Source organism: Ambystoma mexicanum, chromosome 2p (assembly GCF_040938575.1).
Source record: "Ambystoma mexicanum isolate Mex_15411 chromosome 2p, UKY_AmexF1_1, whole genome shotgun sequence".
Classification (NCBI taxonomy): domain Eukaryota; kingdom Metazoa; phylum Chordata; class Amphibia; order Caudata; family Ambystomatidae; genus Ambystoma; species Ambystoma mexicanum.
This window is the reverse complement of record NC_090923.1, coordinates 305,333,623-305,361,091: the sequence shown is the minus strand read 5'-3', so window position 1 is coordinate 305,361,091 and position 27,469 is coordinate 305,333,623. Positions and strand designations below refer to the sequence as shown.

Sequence of the window (27,469 nt, the reverse complement as noted above, 5' to 3'; positions counted from 1 at the left end):
AGTATCTAGGTGATGGTTACAGACATATTAGGTACATTTTCATAAGATTAATTGAAGAGATGGGTCTTTATGCGTTTTCGGAAAGAGAGATAGGATGGCTCAGAGCGTATGACCACAAATGTTAATCTGTGGTTCTATATCCAGCCTCATACAGATGTTAATCTCCCACAAACAACGTTGACACCCTGAGATTAGGACCATATAATATATGCTACAGCAATACTATTTTTCAAATATTAAGTGGCTATGTTTTATAGGAAAATTCAGTTAATTAAGTATAAAATCATAAGATTCATTAAGGAGAAAATTGAATGTATGGTTTCTTTTTGAATAACTACAAACACTAAAGAAATAGAAGAACATAGAAATACATGGGAAATGTAAAATGAATTAAGTGATTTATTAATACGTTTTCTTAGATCTTTACTATTTTTTTTATTTTATAAGCATAGTATATTTTAACAGCAAATAATAGAAAAATGGAACTAACGCAATGGACCTGATTTACAAAAATGTTTTCAATGGGACTTTCCCACAATAAAACATGTGTGTAAATCAGCCTCAATCGGTCCAATGTTCCTCAATATATGATGATTTGAACTTTCCACTGTAGAGCTAGGGGTGGTCACTCATAAGGACATTGGGCATAAAAATGTTGGAACCGTACACACGGTTTTGGACGTTATTCAGCTGTCTTTTAATTACTTTATAATCACTTTTTGAAACTTGTTCAGGATTTCCTGACGTATTTTGATAACTGTATACTTGTTATGGCTGTTTCAAAGCAAACACTGTCTTGATCCCTGTATAATTTGCAGTTCTGGCTGTGTCTAGGCACTTGTTAAGTATGCCATCCCCAATCACACTCATCTCATGGCGCCCCAATCACTCTCTTCTCCTGGCGCTATACAAATTCCTAAACAAATATTGTGTGAGTGCATAATCTGAAGGATATAAATAATAATGGAGAAACATCTCCTACAAAAGCTCGTGCCTGATAAAGAAAATGTGTATTTGTCTTAACATATTCCACCTTCTTCTTTTGAAATACTAAACCTGCAAGTATGTGTGTACTTTCTTTGACATGATTTCAAAGAAAACCATAGGGCACAGATAATGAAAAAAAGTATTTATTTACCAAAGTAAAAATAATTGTTTTTTAAACAATCATGTGTGAGTGCAATTTTAATAAATGCAATAGTAAAAGCATAGGTACCAAAACAAGAAATGAAAGCAAAGTAACATGTAGATGAAATGTATTAAAAACCTACTTTATTCTATGTACACAATTCCTTTTTACAAACAGACTTCCACACCTCAGTTTGAATGACAAGCAGTATAGTTTCAACTTTAGACAGACAATAAATAAAATACATATGGTTTAGTTTGCAAATAAATGTGCCTAACTATTTTAGAGAAAAGTCGTAATAGTATTATCAATAATAAAATTACCATTGGTCTTGCAAAAAAAAAAAATGATATAGGAAAAACCAATCTTTACAGAAGGCTAATGGTTGGTTTTTGCACCCATTATTAGTGATATGTATCAAGAATCTGAAAACAACCCTATGTTTATGCTGTACTACACACATGGACATTATCGGTGAGCGCATGCGTGCATCTCAAAACTAAATAGTCTGATAACAGAGTCCTACAAGTACATGATTGCATATGTTTTGCTCGGATTGCCCATTCATATTAATTTAAAAATAAACGTTTCAAAATGTAGTTGTCTTAACAGCAAATGTATGAATGTAAAGACTTGTATAACAACATCTTTGAATTATTGCATTGTCCTTCCTAACACTGGTACTTCTTGTACTCACTTAACTGCGTGCATTTTCATGCTGCATACATATCAAGATGTTGTCTCGGGTTGGGTTGGGAATGAGGATAGGGTGCTGGCAGAACGAAAATCCCAGTGCAAGGCACAGCAATTTGCAGTGATCCTCGGTGCTGTGATTCTGGCCAAGAATTGGTCTAATCACAGTGACTAAAACATTTCTCCCACTGATTCTTAGATAAACAGGGAATTGCAACCATTCTGATTGCTGCTCCGTGGAACCAATTACAAGAAATGTCATACTGTGACTAGTTTGCTGACCACTATTGCTGCCAGGTTGTAGAACAGAAGAAGCTGAAATGTCCCCCCTTTAGACTCCATTTTGCAGAAGAGAAGCATTTTACTAAGCCCTAATACACTTCACAGCTTAACCATTTTAAGAGTATCAAAAACATTAAGGGGGACATATCTTAAGATGTGTAAACTGCAAGGACGAGACTGCTAACATGTGCACGCACATGTACCTGTACATTGGGCTTCTCTGAGCTATTTTCCATCATTTGTACTACGAAATGCAAAAAGTGTGCTTAACCTTACGGATGAGGTTAATGCATTCTTAGTGAAAACCAGGTTAAAACGGTCTCCCACAACGTATGCTTAAAGAGGGCATTGGCAATGGATTTATATGGAATACACCCGATTTGACCATGTGCTAAAAAGAGGCGGATTGCATAGGATTCCTATCGACTAACAGCACAATGAATATGGCATGATTTCTTGGCAGTTGGCGCACATCGTGGAGACGAAAATGGCAATTTATTTATCTCTCCTCTCTTTGCCTGCCAAAAAAAACGAAAATACGTTCCCCTTTACTCTTTTGCAACATTGGGGGACTTAGATGACCACCCCTCAATGTGCAAAAGAATTTGTCTTGAAGCACCTATTAAAAAAAGGGGCTTCGCAAAATGAAGGCACACAAGTTTCAGTACTATTAATTAAGCATATTGTAAGTTTGATGACTCTGATTTAGCGCTGAGTACATTGTCCAGATGTAGCAGTTCAGAATTAACAGATCTCTATCTGTATTACAATTCGGAGTATTCGGTTAAATGTATGTTTAATACGTGAATATACTGGTGAGGGGGGAAGTCTCTTACAGTGTGTGTTGGTCCCTTACATATATTAGTATTTATTGTCAACAGTGGAGGCCGTCCATTGAGTGCTGGGTGTATGTAACAATTGGAAAGAATTGCTTTTAGATACGATGAGAAATAAAGGACTATTTATTGACAATGAAGACTTGAGCAATTAACTGTTTAAGCTATATAGATTTTCGTTACAATTGCCTTCATAGAAAGGTAGAAAACCATTATGGGTCATATACATATGTATTGACATTTCATGTGACACAATGAGCAAATCAATCGAATTTTCACCTGGAGCAAATGCTGTAGCATCACAAAAAACGATGTTTTGCATTGCTCCTAGTCGAGTATTTTTTCCATCACAGAAATGCTTTTCATGCAAAAATCCCGAAGCAGTTATGAATGAGGGGGAAGGGAAGACACTGCGTTATCTGCATGTGTACGTCAGATATGTGCATGTAAAGTGCATGGTTAATTATATTAAATGTTTCTGGTCATACATATTATTTTACAAAATAATTGTCCATGTAAAAAAAATATTCAGTTCCATTGTCATTTCTAGAGGAATGTCTGTCTACAGATGGGGGCGATTTGCATAGCTGATGTATTGTCTTTGTACGTGAAATAATAGATTCACATTTCCAAAAGGCAAGACTGGGTTTTTTAGTTTCACAATTATTTTTAGGGAAGTGGTCAAGGTTGCGATGTTAAAAGCCAAGTTGGTCAACCTATGTGTGAGAACCCAGCATATTCAGAGAGAAGTCAGAATAACCACATAAAACCTTGCGTTGACTGTCCTGTTGATGGTTTTCAGTATACCAAGTATATGAATGTTTTTTTGAAGCCGTATTTTTAAATGCATAATATAAAATGCTCCTTCTGCTTTGCAGTAACAATTTTCTTGTTTAGAACAATCCTTAAAGCACCCAAGCAAGGGTGAGAATGTACTATATTGGTGTACTTACTCCACAACAATTTTGCTATTTAATGTTTTTCAAACATAATGAATGTATCTGCAGCACAGTTCTGAAAGTATGAATATATTTGCAATTAGCACTTGACCACTGACACGGTGTTATATTTTAGTTTGTAGACAGAAATAGTTACCAACTGAGGCATTTCCGTCTAGCACAGCAAAAAGGAGAAAAAATCCTGGACACTGTTGAATCTGTTTTCTAATCATAGAATTTTATCTTTAAAAAAAAATCGGTCTTAATATTTTAAAGCCATAAAATGGCAAAACGGGAGTTATAATGTTTCGATGTAGCTCCGAGAGCATTAATAACATACGACATATGCAAAAATGCAAGCATCAGATTTGTCAATCATTATGACAATTTGGGCTGCTAAATCCGACAGAATATTGGAGGGCATCTGTGTATCACTGACTCATTCTTCTTAAGTCGTAATCAAGACTTCACTTCAAACAAGGCCCAAGAGGTGAAAATCCGAAGCATCCACCAAATTTTCTGCACCTCTTTCAAGTTCCTTCATATAGCTTGTGGTCATCTTTTGAGGCATGTTGAATAAGTAATGGACCTAGAAAATAACAACGCCTGACATATTGTATATAGGACAATTAAGTTAGAAGCAGCCAGTTAAATAGAATCATTGTTCTATTTTTGGAAGACTTTGTGACCATTGGAGATAGCAGACTTCAGCAACAACGAACAGCAGTGGATCTTCAGTAAACGTGATATGCCTCAATAACACGTAGGCGCGTGCACTCCAGTATTGTAGATCCATCTGAATGGCCATGTACTTTATCTTCATAAGGTTGGCAAATTTAGCATCTAGATCGAGAAGAAACAAAATACAATCAGATCATTACAGAAAATAAATTCAATTGTGAAATTCCGCATTTTCAGAGTTCTTTCTTTTTGCAGTAGCATCTGTAGATATTGTGCTGTGTTAGCTGAGCCATGAACCTTCATAGGAAAAGGCTGTAAGTTAACATCTCTAGGCAGCAACACTGGGAAATGTAATAAAACCGCAAAATGCCCATGGTAAATCTACTGCACCTGGCTTTACCTTTTACACAAGGAAATTAGCTGCAGACATATGTACAGGTTGTCACATTATGGTGCTCATCTTCTGTTCCACTTGAACCTCAGCCTGAAATTGCCACGGAGCTGGGAAGAGCACAGCAGGAAGAAGCTCTGTCGCCACCCCTTTTAAATCCAGTATGGAAACTAATGCTTCATTTAGCAGTGTGCTGTGAGCAGGAGGTGGCCATCACCCTCAGGACTAGCATGAGGTCCTCAACCCTAGCTATTCTTGTATGTACCTATGCCAGGTTGCACACGTAGAGTCTGGCAGGGTAATTCCAGAGGATTCCGCTTTGCTAGGGGAGGGGACTGTGAGCAGGGCTGCCCCAAATGGCACCGATGGATGAGCCTGGCAGTGCAGGGAATCCACCTGGTGAAACTGCTTCAGGCAGGAGGAACCCACATCTATGATGCCCTTTGCTATCAACATTTGAGATTAGTCGGTCCCTCTGCTTCATGCTTAGGGTGTAAGTGACAGACTAGCAGAAGCACAGTTCTGGCAGAACTCTAAGTCAAAGCCTAAAGTGATGTTGGTGGCGAACCACAAACCAACCTCTCAACTGACATGCTTTTGGCGGGTGATACCAGTCGTGAAATCTAGTCGATTAATCTGCTTTACCCCTAATCCATGCATACATTTCAATGGACTCTCACGCCTCAAAAATAAAGCAGTCGATTTTCACCTGCCCCGAGGACAAAAAAGGTTGTGAGGTAGGTCATAAGTCACCAGGGCAGAGAACGTACACATTTATCTTTTAAGAATGTGGGTGTTAAATTGTGTAGACATTTGTACATAATACAATCAATAAATACAGGGCTGTATGAGCCATGGCCCTAAGTGGGTTGGGTCTTGCCTAACACAAAGAATAGGAAAAAAGCAGCAGTGTGATTGTTCCGTGTATATGTTTTAGCTATGTTAGCGAGCCTGGCATAGAAAATATCTCGGAAATTATCAGTGCTTCCGCCACCATCACTTGTGCAGCGGGGAGGGGGGTGGCGTAATGGGTTAAATATAATCACAATGCAATCTGCCCATTCATGTTGTGGAATTTAAGGCACCCAAGACTGTGAGCGCAAATATTACTAATGGGGAGATTGTTTTGAAATGTGCACTTTATAAATATAGAATATGTTTTAGGTGATTCTGCCAGACCTGCTCCTATACAGTGGCAGAACTCTTGTATGTTGCCACAATTCTTAAATGTTCAAACATTTATAGCATGCAGACATTTACCACTGCCACATTCCAGGATCTTAGTTTCTCATCACACAATAATGTGAAAGCACCAACGTGTCAGCAACAGCGTCATCCAGATGACCCCACAGTGTGCCAACATCTAGAGCTGTTTGCTGAGAATGACCTCTACCCTGCCTCCTGGCAGCTGTGTACCTTAGCAGAAAGGAAGGAAAATAGGGGCACTGTAATCAGCGTGCTGGTGTATGCCTGCCTCTTTTCATTGTGACAGCAGATCAGCATAAAGACAGTGTTACATCAAGCCCTACAAGCGATTCAATATAAAATACAGTAAAACAATTAGATTTACATCAAAATGATACGACACACTCAATTTAAATGAGTGACAGACAACATTAGTGATGTTAAAGACTTTATTATAGTATGTTTGTTTACACCCCCAGTATCGCAGCAGACAGCCTTTTCACACCAAGGGATTGCATTTCTTCTTCAGTCTGTTATATTATGGGCATTGATTCTTTATTCTCACTTGTAAAAAAAAAAAAAAACTCTGACCTAAATTCCTCTCTCCAATGGTCGTCTCAGGTTGGTCCTTTTTGAAAGTCTTTCAAACCTCTTCTTCAAGAAGATTAACTGTCCTGACATACGTATACAATCCTTGTCATAGTGAGGATGGTTTCTCTTTCCTTACCTTGTGGGGATCAAATGAAGCACAGGACGTGGACTCTCTCTCTCTTTATCTCACACCTCTTGACAGCCCGAGAGTTATGGTTCAACAAAAGTAGTTTCCATTCTTGTAGGACTCCTCATAAGGTTCACAAGTCTTGAAGTGCCTCGCCGCCCCTTGTTAGTCACCGCTTTCAGACAGTCCTCCAGCTTGTTGATGGTGTGATGTAACCACGCCATTTTCCTTGTAGATCTTGCAGATGTCACTGTCATCTACACAAGCTGCAGATACAGATGGAGTTTCTATTTCACTTGATGACAGAGCCAACTGCATTTGTTTGTCCCAGTTTTCAAAGAGGATCGTTAGAGGGCATTATCACTGTCCTTTCCTTGGGGCCCAATTTGTACCTTCTGCACCACCTCCCTACTCGTCCTCACATTCTGATACTCCTTGATGCAATGCCATGTGCATGTTCCACCTCCCACCATAAGTTAAGCCTCTTTCTGATTGTGGTGTCAAACCTACCCCTAACCATTCTGCTCTGTGCTAAGCACGCCCCTTGTTCCTTCCTGGTCTTGCCATCTACTGTCCCTATGTGCCCTATTCCCGTTGGTTTCTATCCTCCTCCTGTGTGCCTACCACCTCTTGATGTCTTCCTATTTTCATATCCTGATGTTTCTTCTCCCCCTCTTGTCTCCTGCCGGTCTCTCTCTCCAAACCCCTACCTGAATCGCTAGCTTGCTCCAATCTCCCGCCACAAACTCCTTCTCCAAATCCTCACAATTCCCCGTACTGGTCCTCGGGTTTTATACTCTAGTGACTTCTCCTCTGGATCCAGTCTATGGCAAAGGGCATGCACATGTGCATCTTTATTACTGGCGGCGTGTAATTGGCTACTCTGGGATTGCTTTCGCCTCACAGGTGCAGCATATGCTTTAAAGTGTAATCGAAAGAACAGCTGGCCACGGCTTTAAGAAGCTGGTCCGCCATCTTGGATTTCTTGTCAGTGCGCATCTGTGTATGCATGCACTATCATCAGATTGCAGCAGTGCCACGTCAGCGGAGGGACCCACAGTGAGTGTTGTCAGTGCTTTAGAGTTATTAACATAGTTTCTGGTAATGGACTCGAATCTTGATGAGACTTGGTTGAGCAGAAAGTGAAATGCTCCGTGTGAGACGTGGGTCTCCTGGCAAGGCCCAACATGAGACTCTTGCCTGGCAGTAGATTCTCTCCTTCCCACTGACCAGGGATACGTGAGAGTGATTAGGGGATCCCCAGCAGCCACCATCCACTAGCTTGGGGAGGTTACCAGACCCCTTGGTCATCCCCCTTTGTCATCCCACTAGCATACGCAAGAATAAGACACAGGACTTCATTGCACCACCATTTACAAGCATTGAGTCAGCTTAAATGATATAACAGATTTGTGTTGAACAGGTTAGTACACCTGATCATTTAGATTACTAATGCATTCATCTGTAGGGCCATGCCATCTGTCGAGAATCATATTTTAATAACTAGGCATCAAGACCAGTACTTTATCTCTGACTCTAGAGGTACACAGGTGGGCATACCATGGTTTCAGTTTCTTCGGGGTTGCTCCAGACTTTCTCTCGGATAACCCCCCCATGGGCTCACAAGTATTCTGTACAGACTATCAAAGACTATCAAATCAATGCCTGAGTTATCCTGGTCTTCCCACTCTTCATGGATCATAGCCAACACATTCCATGGGTTCCTCCCATATACGATTGCAAAGAAGGAGAACTTTTAGAGGTTTGAGGAACTTTCAGATTGCAACCAGCAGCCATGCTAATAAGGTATACACATTTGGTACATCTTTGCTCACTGATTTCCTGAAGAGATGTTTGAGCACTTTATTAAACCTTTCAACAGAGGTCTTGGAATGGAAGCTGGACGCCCCCTGGACTTAAATTCATAACAGATACTTTCACCCATGACCAGGCACAATTTCTTGAAGAAAGCCCAGCCAAGTTCAGTAAAAGATAACTGTCAACATGTCCTTAGTGGAATTGGAACATAACAGGAAGATGTCTGGATATATGGCTAATTTAATCCCATTTCACTATGATGCATTTGAATTCACTTTTTGGTGGAGGAAGATGTCTGATAACATCCACTGCTATCCTACTGATGACAGGCAAGGCTTGGAGTGGTCTCCTGGCATGTCTCACAGGTTTTCCTGCACTTCTCTAAGATTCAATTTACTACTGGCCAGTAAAGCTGACTAAGGACATGCTCTTGAGTGTTAGCCAGGTCCACACCCCTTTTCATTGTGTCTGTCATTTCTACCTCTTCCACCACAGGGTAAAAGATATTTGTGTAGATCAATTGAGTCATCAGAATTACAGGTCTGTACTGAAAATGATTGAGTAGAATGCCTATAGTTGCCACTCCAAGCAATACCATTGTGGGGTGTACTTTGCAGTCTTTTCATGGGTTGGGTCTCTAAATCAGGTCTCTGATAATCCATTGCTGACATCATTTATAATAATGATGGACATAATCTGGTATTGAAGTTAAATAAGACTTTTAAAACTGCAGTTTAATACAGAGTTTGCATTTTCAGTTTGTTTGGGCGCTCAGTGTTTTCATAATAAGGGATTAATTTAGTTTTCACTGGGAAATCTGGACTTGTAATTTGATTTCTAGGGTTTCTTCATTCATACCATTTCCAATGCTTTGGGGCTTTGCACCACCTCCTGTCCCCATTGGAGAGCTTTATTCTTTTGACACCACCTCAGGATCCAGACTTAGTTGCCTCCACGCGGTCTTTAGTTTCGGGCAGAGTGTCTCTGGACTCCCCTCTCATCTATCCCAGGAATGTCATTGTCTTAATCTCTCTCTTTGATCTTCATACTCGCCCCTCAGGTGAGAGTATCAGCTTACAAAACTTTCTTTCACTTGCCTTTTGTTGCTCCTTTCTCATGGTCAGTGCTTCTAGTTGAGCAGTGCTTACTTCTTCCTCATTCTAAACCCCCACCTTGACAGTTTCCATCATCAGGTACGCCCTTTGGGGTTGGCCTCATTCCATGCATCTGTCCAGGTTTCAAAGGCAAGAATTACATACATGTATTTTCCTGACCAGCAAAAGAATTAATATTGGTAGTATGACAAAATCGCACAGTTGCCATTTATGACGGGTATCTTGTTTCTAGTGGAATGAGGATAAGATTTGCTCAATATCGTCATCATGAGAGAAGTGCGAGAACAGGCATGCAATTAGAAGCAGGCAAAAACAGCTGAAAGAAAACAGAAAAACCAAAAGAACAACAAACAGTCCATGAGGAGGATGTAGGAGGTCCATGTTGTGAGAAACCAAAGGGAGCCTCATCCGCTAGTCCTCGGGGACTGGTCATCCAGGTGGCTAGGACACGGCCATCACTTTTGGATCCAGTTCCTGGGGGTGGACCAGTGCGGGAGTATCACCTGGGTTAGGGATCTCCAGAGAGTGTGGGTGAGACAGACGATGGTCAGATGCAGTGTTCCCACTTTTTTGTTCATCTTCCCCATCCTATTTTGTAGGATTTTCCAAAGTCCCAACCCCACCTTTTTTACACAAACACTGGGCTTATGAAGAGGGTGAGAGAGTAACCAGACTAACTATCTCACATTGTACTGGACACGTCTCGTTAATCAGGTCAGGCAAAGTCAGGCACTTTACACTAAGTGCATCCACCAGATATCAGTTAGGTCTCCCCACACCTAAAGACACACTCTGGGCAAGGCGGAACACAAGTACGAGCAGAACTTCTGGGACAAAGGCACACCAACTGGAGCAGAGCAACCGGAGCAAGGGACGAGAGCAGTGGGCCGAAAATCCCAAGCTTCCCTACTGGAGGTCGTTGCCTTCAACAGACTGCAAAAAGACACGTGGAGAAGGCCAGATCCCACAAGTGAAGATTGCATTGTGTTTCAAGGACGCCAGCGAAACAAGAAAGAAGCGCACACAGCCGGAGAGTTGGCAAACAACCTGAGAGACCGATGTGTGTTAAAGTGAATGAAGTAGCAACCTTATATCAAAAGTGAAGGCTGCACGCTTGTGGATGAGACCCGAAGAAAGGCAGACCTGTGAATTAACTTTAAAGTAAACTTTAAAGTAAAATGCAGCTGTGAAGTCAGTGATACTAAGTAACAGAGTGGTCCGGTGAAAGGAAGTAGAACATTCGAAAGACTCTGTGAAAAGTACATTGTTTGCAGCTAAAAGGTGAACAAACAGCAAAGGTGAAATAAAGAAGATTAATTCCTAAATAAGGGAAGAGTGAAAGTAAAACAGTGAACGTTGAGTAGTAGGGGTCCTGCGGTGGTCTGTAAAGAAAGTCACTCAATTCAAAATACTTCGAAATCCGAAAGTGATCTAAGCTCGACTGAAGGAGACCCAAAGTATAATAAGCTTAGGGAAGGGTACCTCCTTGCAACTTTGTGTTGAACTTTATTGTGAGAGGTCAACGGGGGGGAGGCTACGAGAACTGTGTGGTGAAAGGTCTGAGGCCGGCAGAGGGGGATCTATGTGAACGTTTTGGTTCAAACATTATTTTGGTAGCCAGAGAAAAGACTTTAACATGGAAGGCCAGGTGGGACTCGATACACGGTTTTGAACTGTGAAACTGCACTGGTTACACGGCTACCCTTTCTGATCTTGGGCCCAGTACCCGCCAGTCGCACACCTGCACTGCCTCCCTGGCAAACCCTGCATTTGGGGACTGTTTTCTGTATCCCTAGAGTCCCCCTACCAGCACTTATGTCTGCACTTACCTTGCACTTGCCACCAGCTGGCCGTTTTTATTTATCTTATTTATTCTACTATCACATGTACTGCACTTTCCACTCTCCCTTCCCCCATGCACTTTTCCCTTTCCCCCTTCCCATGCACTTGCGCAATCTGAATGACACCTGGCCCAGTAAGATCGTTGTCTATCTTCCCTGTGTTCCCCCTCCCTTGTCTCGTCGCGCCTTGAAACACTTGTGTATAGGCGCATTATAAATGCCATATCATATCATATCATTATTGTGTTCGAAACTGAGCCGGAGTGTGTCATCCTGCCTAGAAGGATCGCCTTACTCCGTGAGCCCAAATGGGAGGAGAGCTGGTTCATTATCATGTGAACACTGATTTTTCCTTTTGCATACATTTCTCCTTTTTTACACTTTCTGTACAAAAGATAGTGCAGGCTTTAGGTTTTGTTAGCATAGGCCATTTTGATTTGACTCCACTAGGACTGTTTTATTTATCGTTTGATGGTCAAGACTACTCCCACCTTAGTTATAGGGCAAAATCAGAGTTTCTCCAACCCCAACATTTTCTATAAATGTTTTACAAATTGTATCCATTGTGTCAGTGTCAATACGTGTGATACCATGCCTTCCCTAAAATGTGCAGCTAGAAGTTCAGTCCAATACAGCAGAATACAGTTCCAGGTGCAGCCCTCATATGCTCCCAACAAGAACTGACAAATGGAAGATAAGGAAGGGGGCATTCACTACAGTTTGCTGAATCCATATAGACACTTTCTTCAACAGTATTCTTATGAAGTGGGTACTATCAGGAAAAGCTCAAATATGGGTTCTTCATCAGAGCTACCACTAAAAACCATGAAGAGTTACACTCTGACCAGGTGATGATGGTTACAGAACTGTAAGCGCAAATCCCTGTAGATCAGATTCGGTCCACTCCACAAACTACCGGCACGCACAATGTCAGATGCTATGTAGCCCGAGGTGGAGGCTGAAACCAGCAGCAAACCCCATTGTCCACATAATGCAAGTCCCTCAAGGTTCACTGTACTGCTGTATCTACTCTGGAACGGTGTTACATCAGCACCACGCTCTGCACTTTCAAAACCCCCAGAAACATGCAGTGGTGGTCTGGGGTCTTACGGTCTCCTCCACCGTCTGCACAACAATGTGTCAGGACCACAGTTCCTCCCATTTCCCCTTCACATTAAATCATTGGGCCTCATTATGAGTCCGTCGTTGGCCGTGTCGGTAAATACCAACACGGCTACCGCCGGAGTCATGAATTTGACAGCACCCGATAATGGGGACTTACCGGGGCATTACAGCCCTGGCAGACCCGGTAAATCCCCATTGCCGGGTGCCGGTAATTATTACTCCCCATTCCCATTTGATTCTGATTGGACTCAAATGGGAATGGGGAGGCCGGATGCACCGGCACCATTCATGAATGGTGCCGGTGCATCTGTCGTGGTCTGCTTGTGGATGCCGGTACGCCCCCCGGGTCAGACCAGGCCAGACCTGGCGGGCGGAAAGGCACCCGCAAGCAGAACTCCTAGTTTGCCAGTCCAGTAAAACGGAACCAGCAAGTTTACCGGTGACATTGTTACCAGACCGGCAAACTTGTAAGGAGGCCCATTGTCTTTAAAACAGAAAAATTAAGTGGGATATGAAAATTCTTGATTGAATTTGTTGCTGTCATGCTTTTGAATAGCTTTGAATTAATTCCAATGCAAATTTGAACTGTGACTTGGTAGAGGGAGAGCAGTGAGGAATTTATATAGGGGAATTGTGAATAAAGCTATAACCACGCATTGGGGATGTATAGGAATGGAAATGGGACAAGTGAGCGTGACAGCTAGAGGAGGAAGAACCAGGCCTGCATGTTGAGTCAGTGATGGAGTCCGTGGGAAGGGAATGAAGGCTTTCGTGAGAGCCAGGGGTGGGGAGCAGGCATGGGGGCGATGTGGAGGATTGAGGATGAGGTAGAAGGCGAGGAAGAAAGAACATGATAGCACCTAGGCAAGAGTTGTGGATAGCTGAAAAAACACAGGCAGTCACTGGCAGATTTCACTCAAGTTCCCAGCCACCTGTAAATTCCACAGCTCCACTCGTCACCGATAGTAAATCCTTTGGACTTATTAACTCTCTATGAAAATATAAAAAAAGGCCTGTCTATCCCTATTGCTATGGGGTTTTCCCTGCCTGACGAAAGAAATTATAAGTTACTCACCGTAGTGACTAAAGTACTCTTAGTCCATAGCCCTTTCCTCCATACTGTATGGGCGTCCTTTCCACGGAGACAGAACCTTTCACCAGAAAAAAAACCTTCTTCCCCTTTAAATTTCGAGGCGCGAGGGAGCGCGGCCCAGGAAGCATGCGCTGCCCTGACTCCGCTCTCCGGCGCCACACGTCAGTCCCCATTGACGCGTCTACAATAGATTTAACATTGCCTAATGACACCAGTATTATTAGGGGGGAGGTCGGTGCGATGTAAGGAGGAATGGGGACTAAGGACTAAGAATACATTAGTCACTACGGTGAGTAACTTCTAATTAGTCGTACATCCCGTCCCCTTCCCTCCATACTGTATGGGCGATTACAAATTATTGTAGCCCCAGGGTGGAAAGGAGACCTGCCTTAAGCAAACAGGTTCCTGAGAACCGCCTGTCCGAAAGCCGCATCAGATCGAGAGCCGGTATCCAAACAGTAATGCTTGCAGAAAGCTGAGGAAGAGGCCCAAGTGGCCGCCCTGCTTACGACTTGCCAAGGGACGTGGTGTTGGAATGCGATGGCCGTTGCCTTGGCCCTGACTGCATGGGCATGCATGTTGGCCGGAAGCGACTTGTGCTGGCCCTGGTACTCTTCCTTAATGGCAGAGACCATCCAGCGGGATATGGAGGCCTTAGAGGCCTGATAGCCTGGCCTCGAGCCTCCGAAAGTGACAAACAGAGCGTCCGACTTGCAGAATCCCTTGGTCCTGTCCAAGTAGAATTTAAGGGCATGCCTGACATCCAGGCAGTGCAGCACTTTCAGTGCTTCGTCCTTGGGTTCGGGAAAGAACGTAGGAAGGGCTATTTATTAATTCAAGTGAAATGCAGACGGCACCTTGGGCAGAAATGCTGGTTGCGTCCGCAGGACTACCTTGTCCTTGTGAAAGCTGGTATATGGTTCAGAGGTGACCAGCGCCTGGATCTCGCTGACTCTGCAAGCCAAGGTAAGACTGACTAGTAAGGCCGTCTTGATGGTAACCAGCCTAATTTCCACGGATGCCATTGGCTCGAATGGTTTGTGCACCCAGGAGCCCAAGACAATATTAAGGTCCCACACAGGATGCGGTCTCTTGACTGGCGGGTAGAGCCTAGCGAGACCAGTCAGATGTTTCTTGACGATAGGGTTGGAGGAGGAAAAAGTGCCTTCCTCCGAGTTCCTGTAAGCCCCAATGGCTTCAAGGTATGTGCGACAGGTGTCCACCTGTATGCCTGGATGAGCGAGGTGCGCCAAAAAGGATAGCATGTCGTCCAAATTGCAGGCCATGGGGTAAAATCCCCTGGAGTCTGCACAGTGGCAAAATCTGGTCTATTTGCTTGTGTACTGGGCCCTGGTGGCATTGCTCCTGACGCCCTGTATGATCTCTAGATTGGCCGGTGAGAGGCTAAGGTGCCAAAGCGTTACCTGCTCAGGGACCACGCTGTGAGGGCTAGTTTCCCTCGCGCAGAGAGGATGATTTTGCTCCCCCTGCTGCGCCAGAAGATGTGCTGGGAACGTCGGAAGGTGCATAGGGGGCACCTCCGAGAGGCTGAGGAGCCCCAAAATCCATGGCCTAGCCGGCCACCATGGAGCTATCAGAATGAGGAGGAGTTGGTGAAGACTCCTTGATCTTGCAAATTACACTGTGGATCAGAGGAGTGGGCGATAAGGCATAGGCTTTAATGCCGTCCACTGGAGGTGAAATGCGTCACCCGGAGAGTCGGGGCCTTGACCCTGCCAGGATGTGAACTGGGGGCACTTCTTGTTGTGTCAGGTGGCCAAGAGATCCACTTGGTGGAGACCCCACCTGTTGAAGATCTCCTGAATAATGAGGTTGTTTAGCTGCCACTCGTAATTGTCCGCGCCCTGTCCGATTCCAGGTTGGATTCGCCCGGGAGGTGGACTGCGAGCATTTAATGCCGTTTTCCAGGGACCCTTCCCAAATGCTGATCAACAGTCTGCACAGAGGAGGGAATCTGGTGCCTCCCTGCTTGTTGACATAGTACAAGCTGGTCGAGTTGTCTGTCTGGATGAGGACAACTTTTCCCTTGAGAAGTGGTAGGAATGCTCTGAGCGCTAGCCAGATGGTGTTGAGCTCCAACCCATTGATGTTCTATTCCTGCTCCTGTCAAGTCCAGGTTCCGTGGACCGAGAGATCGTCCAGAGTGGCTCCCCAGCCCTCGAGCGAGGAGTCTGTAGTGATAGTGACCTGCGGAGAGGGCGGCCTAAAGGGCTTGCCCATCCGTAGGTTGCAGTCCATGGACCACCAAGGTAGGTCCGGATGGAGAAATGGAGGAACATTGATCATCTCGGATTGCGAGCCCCGCCCCTGATCCCATGAGGCAAGTTCAGCTGAATCCTTCTCATCCTTAGTCTTGTGTGCGGCACTGCTACCAGGACCGCCACCAGTAGAGCCAGGAGATGTTGGTACCACCATGCCGATGACCCTTCTCTGCTGAGAAAGGGGGCAGAGGTTGATGGCCGAGTTTTTGTCTTCCGACAGGAAAACCCTCTCAGAGCACGTATTGTTCATAAGGGCATGGGAAGAGTGGCAAACTGCTTCCAGAGATGTAGCCCTGACGAGCCAGTCGTCGAGGTATGGGTAGATGGATGTGGAAGCCCTGCGCTCTGAGGGGAGCCGCCACAGCGTTCATGAGTCTGGTAAAGATCCTGGGGGCCGGGTGAGGCCAAATGGGTGGACTTTGTATTGGAAATGGTAGCCCATGATCCTGAAACATAGAAAAGAACGATGGGGCTGCCAAATCGGGACGTGTAGGTACACATCCTTCAGGTCCAGGGAGCACATCCAGTCTCCCCTGTCCAATGTCTTCGCTATAAAAACTGGCGTAACCATCTTGAATTTTTGCAGGGGCAGGGAGAGGTTGAGGGTGGAAAGGTCCAGCACAACAGCCTGCCTGGTTCTTCTTCTGAATGGCAAAAATCATGGAGTAGGAGCCAAAGCCTTGCTGGGAGGCTGGGACTTACTCCACTGCCTGGCTCTCTGCGAGCGACCAGATTTCCACCAAAAGAGTTGCTGTCCCAATCTCTGGAAGTGGATGGGAGGACGGAGGAGAGGCTGGGATAGCAAGGCGGTACCCTGTGGATACTACGGAGAGGATCCAGGGGTACGCGAAATTCGGCCAGAATTGTGCATGGAGAGCGGCCTGCCCCCCACCGGAGACACGTGGTCCCAAAGGGGTGTGTCATGCCTTTTCTCCGAGGCCGACGCTGAGGAGGGGGACTGGAAAATGCCCTTACTCCCTCATCTTTTGTTGTTTGTGCCGGTTCTGAGACGACGAACAGTGCGGCTGCCTGGATCTGAGTTCTTCGAAGCCGCAGAACCCTCCATATGTACAACCATTTTCCGAGCGCTGCTGAGATTGGGTGTACAACTTGGGCATGGTCTTTGTAAGAATGGATAAAGACTTCGGTGTTTGCGAGCTGTTCTTCTTCTTGTCCAGCTCTTTGTCCGTAGAGGAGTGGAAGAGGTCCCCCCCCATCGAACGGTAGATCTAGAATGCACTCCTGGACATCCGGGTTGAATTTCTTTGCCCGTAGCCAGGCTGTTCTTCTCATGTCCGTGGCAATGTAGATGGCACAGCCTGAGGTATCGATATGAGCCACTGTGGACTCCATAAGGTCATGCGCCACAAGCTTGGCTACCGCTAGCCTCACCTTTAAGCGTGATTGGCACTGGGTGGGGACTTCCAGGAGGAAGTCTGCAATTTCCCGCCATAACCGTTGGTTGGCGGCAGCCAGCATGGCATCTGCATTGGCCTGACGAAGATGCAAGGAGGCGTTGGAGTAGATCTTCTTGCCGTACGCCTCCAAGATCTTCTCTTCCTTGCCTAGCAGCACTGCAGGAGGAGGCTGAGGATGACTGAGGCTTGGAGTATAGTGATGCTGCAGCGATCACCAAGGAGTGTGGCTGAGGATGGGTAGAGAGCAAGAGGGTATCCCCCTCCATCGGCCTGTACCTGGCGTCCAGGCGTCGGTTGACTGGCTGGACCTAGTGGGGCTGAGCCAACCCTTCTTGGCCATGGAAACATTAGTTTGCAGTGGAATCCCCATGTTGGCAGAGGGGCGTCTCGTGAGATCTTCAGCCACAACCCCCTCTGCCGGCTGTTTGACCTCGGGTTGGGGGAGGCCCAGGTACTCCACCAGGCCCCCAAGACATTCATGGAAGGCCCTGGCTGAGAATGGAATATCCAGATCCTCCTCCTCGTCTATATCCTGCGGATCTGGAGGATCTTGTGGCGGAGGAGGAGTAGATGGCGCCGGAGGCTGGGGTACAGGGACCGCAGCCGGAGGCTGAGAAGGCAGTGGAGGTTGTGGAGTTGGCTGTGGAGAGGGTGGGGGCAGCCACACCAGGGCCTGGGGGCCCGATGGAGGCGTCTGTGGTGCCGTTAGCATGGCGGGGAGGACTTCCCTGATTGCGTCCTTGATGATAACCCCCATCTGAGGGGACCTCATGTGGCAGAGAAACTTCTCGAAGAGCACCCCCTCACTGGCCCTTGAGTTGTCAGGGGGTACCGACGACGTAGCGGGGGGCTGCTGGAGCCACTGTATACCCTGTCCATATGGACGAGAGAGAAAGTTGCCCTGAGCAAATGAAGGGTAGACTGTAGGCCACCTACATGGTTGAGGCCAGTCCCACCTTGACACTCGTTCTTCACCGAATTCGTGGAATGGCGTCAGACGGGTGCTCCTTTCTGGTGCAGTGGCCATTTTGTCTAGCTGCCTGCCATGTGCCTGCAAGGTATTGCTCGGCCCGTTGGGCCCGGCCTCGTCTAGGCTCCCCCTCGGACGTATTGCCGGTATTCGAGCGTAGGCCCTTGGCCATTGTGCTGCTATAAGGGGGTAGCCCCTTGGATGTAGGCCCAGTACAAGAACCTTCCGGTCCCTCAACACTGCGCCCGGGAGGATCCGAGGACCCCATGACCCGAAGGCCGGTAGCTGTAGCAGCCTCGGTGCACGTGTCGGTAGAAGGCCTGGGCCGGACCCTCCCGCGTGAGAGAGTCCCTGGTAAGGAGTCTCCCTTATGGGATGCACTGGAAAATATCGGACCTAACTTGGGCCTGGTTCGATGCTTTACAAAGTTCTTGAGATCCTCTGGAGGCAACCAATGGAAAAGCTCCCTCCACCTGGCTAGCCTGTTCTCTAAGGACAGCGAATCACAGGCTGGACATGATTGACAACCGTGGTGAACTGGATGGACCCCAGCCGGCCCATAAGATAGGGGGTCTCCAAACAGCCCTTTAAGATGAGCAGCAGCACCCTTGAGATAGATGCGGAGGCAGATTCGTACTCTTGCATCAAATATTAATGACAACTCAATAGTTTGGCAAAGGGAGTCAGTTTAATGACAAGTACAGAAAAAGGGGAGTTCAATGAACATCAGCAACCGCTCGATCTTCCATCTTGCTTAAACTCCAATTAATTTCAGAAAAACAACAACAGTTATACCAAAACCTCGTCATCATTGACGTCTAATCTTAAAAACCTAACATGCAACTTGATTGGTTATAGGAAGGTAACTTTAATATAGGTACTATATCTGTATATGGTAACGGGGAGAGGGGATTGGATAATAATGTCAGGTGGGGCAACTAAGCCCTTCCTTCAAACTGGCCACTGTAAACGTCACAAAAAGTACGACGTCCCGTTGGCTCTACTCTCTATAGGACCCTAGATTATATGGTCCACTATGATTGGGTTGGCATTGAGCCCACACGTACTTTTCCACTTGCATTTAGCAGCATGCAGAATAATGAGCCAGGTGTAGGGAGCAAGTCTGCACCCCAGCTTCCCTTCAATTTATGTTACAACCATTCATCACCTCAGTGGCCGTGTGTCAATTACTGCCTTGTAGTTTGGCCTGGAGTCTGCTTCTTGATCTGAGAACGTTAAGGAGTATGGTTCAACAAGGCTCCATGCGTAGGTGTGAAAGTCTCATCCCTTTTTGCCTGCCTTGCCACGTGACTAGGACACCGTGAAATAGGCCTCTTGTTCGTGTAATTTTGTGTATTTGATTTACTTCTGCCAGTCGTTTACCATCTGCGGCTTATCTCGACCTTGCTGAACAGGAGACTCTTGTTATTTGTTGTCTTTAATTGTAGGCATTGCTAGCCTATTCCAGCCTGACACAACCTTGGCTTCTTAGCATGGTTACCTTCAGCAGAGTTTTCTCTCCATCTTTAACTCTTGATTTGTTCGCCGAGGCCCTCTCCTCCTGAGACGTTTAGTAACCTTGATTTGATTCTGCTCACGTGCGTAGTGGATTTTCACTCATCTATACAGTGTTTTTGCGGTCGATATGTATAGTTGGTGCTTGACGCAATCTATTTTACTATTAAGCATAAGCAAGCTTTCACAATTTCTTTGCTTCTTGCGGTTTCCCTCATATGTACACGTTTAAAGAGGCTTAATGTCTTCATTGTGCATATGGCATAAGTTTCTTCATCTTGAAATCAACTGTTTCACCTTAGGCTCAAGATGTCACTTATCCATGGTATTTCGTCTCTTTATCAGTATCCTTAGGTCATTATATTCTATATGTGCGTCAGTTTGATTTCTCATGACGTCACCAGTCGTCTTCTACTAGTATCTTCTTGGTTTCTTTGGGTATTCCATTCTGACAACTGTCCGTTTGTCGTGCCTGTAGATAGGGTTTTCTCAGTGGGTACCTTACTGTCCAGGTTTGCTTAGGTGTCGGTACTTCACTAGGTGCTGTTCTTCCGATAGGCACTGGGCAGAGCCCAAATGCGGCTCTCTGCTGGTTTAACTGTTCTTCATACGTCACATATTTTGCCGTGAAGGTTCCTGGCACTTAGAAAGGGGTGGCTGGGTTGCGGATGATACTTGCCACTTCCTCTTTAGTGGTCTGAGCCAAGGCAACGTAGGCAGCGGGTGTGGGGGTCTGAAGTTGGGAAGAGCCCGTTGCAGGATGGACACCTGCTGAACCCTGTAGAAGTCGACATGCACCGGGGAGGAGAAGGACACCCGAGGACTGAGTACCTGAATGATAGATAAGAGAAAAAAGACAAAGAGAAGAAGTATCCGCGCGTGGAATTACATGGCCAAAGCCAAACCCAGGAGCGATGGATGAATTCGGCCTGTTCTCGTCGATGCGGAAAAGGGGAATGAGGTGTGCGCTGGAGGGCGGAGTCACGGCAGCACATGCTCCCTGGGCCGTGCCCCCGCTCCTCTAAATTTAAAGGGGAAGAAGGTTTTTTTCTGGTGAAAAAGGTTCCGTCCAAAAGTAACTGAAGGTGCTTGTTTGTGATCAGGAAGTCCAAAATGAACTGTCCTCAGTCACAACCTCTATCTGACCTGTGATGAATCTGATACTATCACTTCTTTTCAGTAGATAGACTCTCCCCATGTGGCATGGGGATGGCAGCTGCTACCTGATCCTGACCCTTGGGGAGACTATTCAAGGGGATAACACAGCATCATCAGATTAAAACACATACCTCACTTTCCCTTATAGGGATATTCCCTCCATGTCTCATGCCTTTATGGCTTACTGTGAAAGTTCTCACAAACCACCCACAAAACTTACTAATGACATCTTTCAGCATGACATGTTAAGAACTACCTATCATTCCCACGTATATGGGAGTACTGGGACAAGGAAGATGACTGGAGCGATACAGATCGCAGATGCAGAGAAGCTGGAGATGTGCTCTGGTGGTTGTAGGTGTCTAACAAGCACTGGGACATTTAAAAGTATTGCACCCGGAAAATGGAGTGCGAGAGAGTCACGACTGATTTGGAGAGCATGGAGGAACGAGACAGTGACGCAAAAGGAAGCGGCTTGAGAAGGCATTTGTGGAAATCCAGCTGGCGGAGAAGCCCTGTGTACGCATTGGGAGTAAGGGAAGAGGAAAAGCCCCTCCTACGCCATAGGAACTGTCGAGCAGGAGAAACACCAGCAGCTCATGATGACCTGAGAGATGAAGCAGCGAAGACTGTGAGGAGCTACGCAGCAGCCAAACAAAGCCAGTACGCCCATAGCAGGGAGCTAGGACACTGGGCTGCTTCACTCGGATTTGAGATGCTGGGATGAAGGTGTATAACTGATGAATGTGAAAACGGGGGAAAAGAGAAAACAATTGCGAGAGTGAAGTAATAAGAAAATAGTTGTATTACATGAGAAAGCCCTGGCAGGAGAGTATACCAGGCAAAGCCAATTGTGTGAAACGTATCTTAAGGAAGAAGCATGCCCATGGGATTGTGTATTGAGTGAACTGTGTAAGAAAGTCCTGGCAAGAGAGTATATCAGGCGGAGCAAAGTCTGTGAAGTAAGTTGCAAATATCAAAAAGAGGGGCTGTCTTCCTGAGCTACAAAAAAACTTAATATTTTTGGAACTTTTGTTTTGCTGGAAAGAAACCTGGGGAAGGGTGACATTCCCAGGAACTGTGAACATCATCCATTTGGAAAATTTTGTTGTTTTCCTTTGAATTTGAACACTTTCAAAGCCAGAGACAATACCCTTAGCACCTTACAGTTCCTTTTAGAGTGTGAGGACTAGTATAGGATTCTGAACATGATATTGTGCTTTGGACATCTTGACACACGACAGACCCTTTCTTTTGGTTGAGGTAGGGAAATACCTCCTAGATTAGGGATAGTAAGGCATTTTCCAACCCCTTTATTACTTCAATAAATGTTTGCAGCAATCACTATGAGTCCTCTGTGTCTGTGTCTCATTCCTTGCTCCTCACAGACCCTACCACTAACATAAATAACTAAAATAGGCCAAGAGAATGTATCAACTCCCGGTCATTTCCCGTTATGCCTTCTTTCTTGCTTGTGACTTTTCCTAAGGGTTTTTAATCAGGTTTCCTTGTATGCTTAATGTACAAATATGGTTCTTGTATAGTCAAATGTACAACTGTCTCTTGTTAGAAATAGGTTTCTTATACTCTTCTCTTGTTTTCTTGTATGATGAAATGTACAACTGTCTCTGGATAGAAATATGTTTCTTATGTGGCTCTTCTCTGAGACCCTTGAATGTTTCCTTCAGGAGTTGTTGTAGTTCCTCTCAACTGTTCATGGGTTTTATATTACTGATCTAGCTACAATATCTCTCCTACCATATCTCTCTTGGATAGATTATCTCATACTACTTTTACTTGTATTAGGAGTACCCCACTCCTGGCTTCTTCCCATTGGCTCATGTCCCTCCCTATTATGTGCACTTGAAAAGTCTTAATTCGCAACACATAAGAAACTGTATCAAGGAGTGCTTTACCCACTCTAACCTCAAGTTCTGGTGATCTTCTCCCCCTTTCCCAGGGTTCTATTTTCAACCTTCCCTCTGTTTCCCAACCAATGTTTTTTGTTACTTTCTTTCCGAGTGCTTCGTAACTCCAGTTATGCTGGTTTATCAGGGGAATCTCATATGATCCTCTTCTTACACCCGGTTGCCCCGGCGGCCTCCCGCTCTTCCCGTTCACCCCAGTACCTGTATTTCTCCAGGGTGACCTTGCATGGTTCGGCACTCGCTCGGGTCATCGGTTCACTTTACTGACTTCTCCTTCTCTGGCTTTGCTCACGTCTCAGTAAGAGATTGCATTACACAGACTCTGGTGACTTAGAGCTGTCAGCGCTCCGTGCGATAATGGTCTCAGCGTTGTTCACCATGCACCTGGCCCATCAAGATAGGCCTGTGGTTGCGCCACCATGTCAGTGAGGTTCTCTTTCCCTGCCTCTACAACGGTTTCCCCGTTGTCTTCGGGGCCAGATCTCTGGTGTCTTGGGCTGTCCTACAAATTTCCAAATAAGGGGGAGTCACTCCCAGTGAGGCCCCACTTGTCAAGACGCCTAGGAGGGTCTTGTGGAGTGGGCTCTCCTCTCTAACCTCAAAGGGGTTGGCTCTCCATTGGGGACAAGGGACGAATATGCCTGATTCGGCACTTCACCCAGACTTGCAAATGTGACATATGAAGAGAAAGAGGAATACTCCATGTGGAATTCTAGGTACCCAGCCTTTTTGCTTTTGTGAGTGGAAGCCCCTGATCCAAGGGCATATTTCTAATATTGCAGCAAGCATCACTTCCTGTCCTATACTGTTGAATCCTCCAGCACTGCAGCAAAGTTCCATCAGGCTGAAGTAGTCATGATATAGAGCTGCAAATACAGCATAAGTGACACCGGCTGAAACCCACAAGATGATGGATGCCAGTGTGTACAAGATGTATGGATGCCTAAAAGGGGAACACTGAGGCAGTAAACTTAGAACCTACTGCAGACACCTTAAAAGAGTGCACGGCAGCACAAAACAAGGGTGAAAGATTGTTGGCACAGAAGCACAGTTGGACCAAGTCTTTGAAACATACTCTAATGTTAGGATCCTTACTCTTCGCTCTGGATTAGCATCTCTGAAGGATGTAAAGAAGACCTTTACCAGACACAGGCGAACACATTCCACAAGTTACCCAAATCGAGCCTTGCAAAACTAGACTCATCTGTATTCAACCAGGGTGATTTTGAAGCCTTGTCAAATCATGCAAGATCATTCAACACATTCAGCTCAAAGGCCACTACCTGCTTGCATTTTGACAAACTACACAAATCAGAACAGAGATAGACCCCAGAGGTCCACAAAGAACCACAACTGTCTTTGCTATTACAGAGACAATTGTTCTAAAATTATATAAAAGGGCAACAAAAATCTCACAAGCCTTGCAATGGAAGCGTGACACAGTATTTTGGTAAAAAGTTTGCAATTTTATATGGCGACCTCACAAATATATATGGGTGCTGTTTGCTTAGTTGTAGAGAAAGTACACTACTATTCCACTTTTTATTGTTTTATCCTATACCTACTCATATGTTCGAAGATATAGATAGTCATAATTATTGATGAAAAACCTTTAATGTTGTCTTTCAAAACTATATATTTCTTTTGAAGTTCTAAAATAGTGTCACCTATAGCAAGGAGCATTTATATGCATTTGTGCCCCTTTAATTTTCAGAATATCACATGGTTAAAATGAAGGTGCCCGTGTACATCGTTTATGGATGGTCAACCAAAGGTTACATTTGGTAGGGGGCGGGGGGTCAAAAGGCTTGTGGGGAAGGTACAATAGATGAAATGATAGTTCAAATTTCAGCTAAGGGACACATTTGTGTATTTCTTCTCCATTAATACCATGAAGAACCACCTTAAGATCTCAGCTCTCATGATGATAATAAATATTCTATTTGGTTGGCTTGTAGGAGGCAGATTCTGGATAATGCCTTTGTCACATTCATTTACTTAAGTCACATCCTTTGACCAGCATTTCAAAGTAGGTGCATTTTTAGATTTTCATCATTTAAGCTTATTCCTTTTGGCCACTTTGCAAGCAGCATTGAATAATCTGCACGTTTTACTGGGTACCTTACCAATGTCTCCAAGTAGGTATTTTATTGGTGCCAGGGGAATGGGAATATCTAGGATATCTTCTACTGCATTGGACACCACCCTCCAGATGGTAAGTATTTGAGGACATGCCCAATACATGTGGAAGGAGCCTGCTTGCTCAGACGGGCATTTGAGGCAGCAGGGCGATACTTCAAAAGAAAATATTGCTTTGCTCTGTGGAGTAAGGTGTAGGTGGTTCAGAATCTTGAATTGGATCAATCTCAAGTTGGCAGTGATTGACACTGATTTAGTGAGTTGACAGTATGTGGCCCACTGCATTTCATCAATGAAGACGCTCAGGTCCCACTCCCTCACTCCCTTCATGCAGTTGCGAGAAGTAGTATGGGTCTGTATCATTTTGTACAATTTGGAGGTACCGTAATTGATCCCGTTGGGCGTCATGATGTCGGTTATGAATGGGTGTATCACAGGTTGAAGTGGAAAGGAGGGCCAGCGACTGCGAAATGCTGCTCACATTCTGTGGTATTGAAGGGACCGCAGTGTTCTGTGTCCTAACTTAGCTCCAAAGTCAGTCAATGACACAAACTTTCCATCAGGGAACATATCTCCCAGTTTTAGTTGGGCATGGGGATCCCAAGCGTTCCTGCAGCTCGGGTCATATGTAGGGACTATTCCAGGGAAACGCCACAGGAAAGGCGTACTGTTATAGGGTAAATTAATGTCAAGCCTCTTGAATATTCTGGCCCACACATTTACGTCGTTTGACCGGGTCAAGAGAACTTGTGTCTGAGTAGTGTTCAGTAAATAAGTCAGAGTGAAGATCTGTAGGGTATGTAGCATATTTCTCCACTTTGAGGTGAGCAAAGTCATTAGAGTCGGAGAACCAATACCCCGATTATTGGGCCTGAGCAGCCAGATAGTATAGCTCAAAGTCTGGTGCAGATTGGCCACCAGTGTCATATTGTTCGGTCAATTTAGGTCATCTCATTCTGGCCATCCCTTTATTCCAAACCAATGAAGAGACCATGCATTGTAATTTAGAGAAGAAAACCCTCCCGGGCCATATTGGTATGTTGCTAAACAGGTATAATAGTTAAGGCACAACAATCATTTTCAATAATGATATCCGCTCATACATTGATAATGGGAGGTTGCCCCGTATCTTAAGTTAGGCTTCCAACTGGTATATGTACGATTTGTGATTGTTTGTATACAGCAATCAGTGTGCAATGGATACCACTGTTCCTAGATAGCGGGTAGATGTGAGGGACCAGCGCAAGCCCATCAAGTCAGCTGGCTGTGCCGTAGTGGGTGTAAGTGGCAGTAGTTCTGATTTAGCATTATTTTTTCTATAGCCAGAGTATACAGAGAATTGATGGACATCTCTCATGGGGTAAATGTAATAGGGTACAATCAGCATATAATGAGATTACTTGTAGGGGGTGATTGACACAGACTCCTCTATGTGAGTGTTTGGACCGAACCAGCACAGCTAGGAATTCAATTGTGAGGGCAAATAATAAGGGGGAGAGAGGACATCCCTATTGCGTGCCTCTGCCTAGGTGGAATTTACTTGAGAGGGTGTTAGTCCGGACCAGAGCACTGGGGTTGGTGTAAAGAATTTGAATATAGCTAAAAAATTGTGGGCCAAACCCAAAGCGTTTAAGGATAGCGAACATATATTGTCATTACACTGTCAAAGGCTTTCTCTGCATCTAGTGATGCAGCCACGACTTTGGCCTTGGGGTCTAATTGGACAATGATGGTGAAAAGTCTATGCAGTTTCTGGGAGGTCGATCTGGTGGGTATGTTCCTGATTGATCGGGGTGCACCAAGTGAGTCATGAGGGTTAGCAGGCAGTTTGCAATGACTTTGGCAAATATTTTGGCATCCAAATTAATTAGAGAAAGTGGGCAATATAAAACAACATCCTGTGGGGGTCTATGGGGTTTGAGTAAAACTGAGCTGACCGCTTCTCTGAGCGATGGGGGAAGGGTCCCTGAAATGGGAGCCTTGTTCCACAATGCTAGGAGTATGGGGGCAAATGCATTTGTATAAATCAATCCGTAGGCCATCTGGGCCCGAAGCTTTCCCAGTAGCTAGCCCTTTGATTGCAATGTAATTTCGTCAGTGGTGAAGGGGGCCTCTACGGTTTCATATGCCTCTATTGACAAAGAGGGTAGCGGGATTGTAGATAAGTAGTTGGCGGGATCGCAAGCAGACACAGTGTCAATGTTGGTATATAGT

At 45.1% G+C, this 27,469-nt stretch overlaps 1 protein-coding gene across 1 annotated transcript in view; it reads right to left on the bottom strand.

Annotated features, from left to right (window-relative positions):
- Positions 1 to 1,114: 1,114 nt before the first annotated feature.
- The window catches only part of NINJ1 (ninjurin 1), a 353,613-nt gene continuing 327,258 nt past the window's right edge, over positions 1,115 to 27,469 (bottom strand). The window contains exon 4 of the mRNA XM_069643603.1: positions 1,115 to 4,721. The gene's annotated coding sequence lies outside the window, so the exon portion shown is untranslated. The remainder of the gene's footprint in view (positions 4,722 to 27,469) is intronic.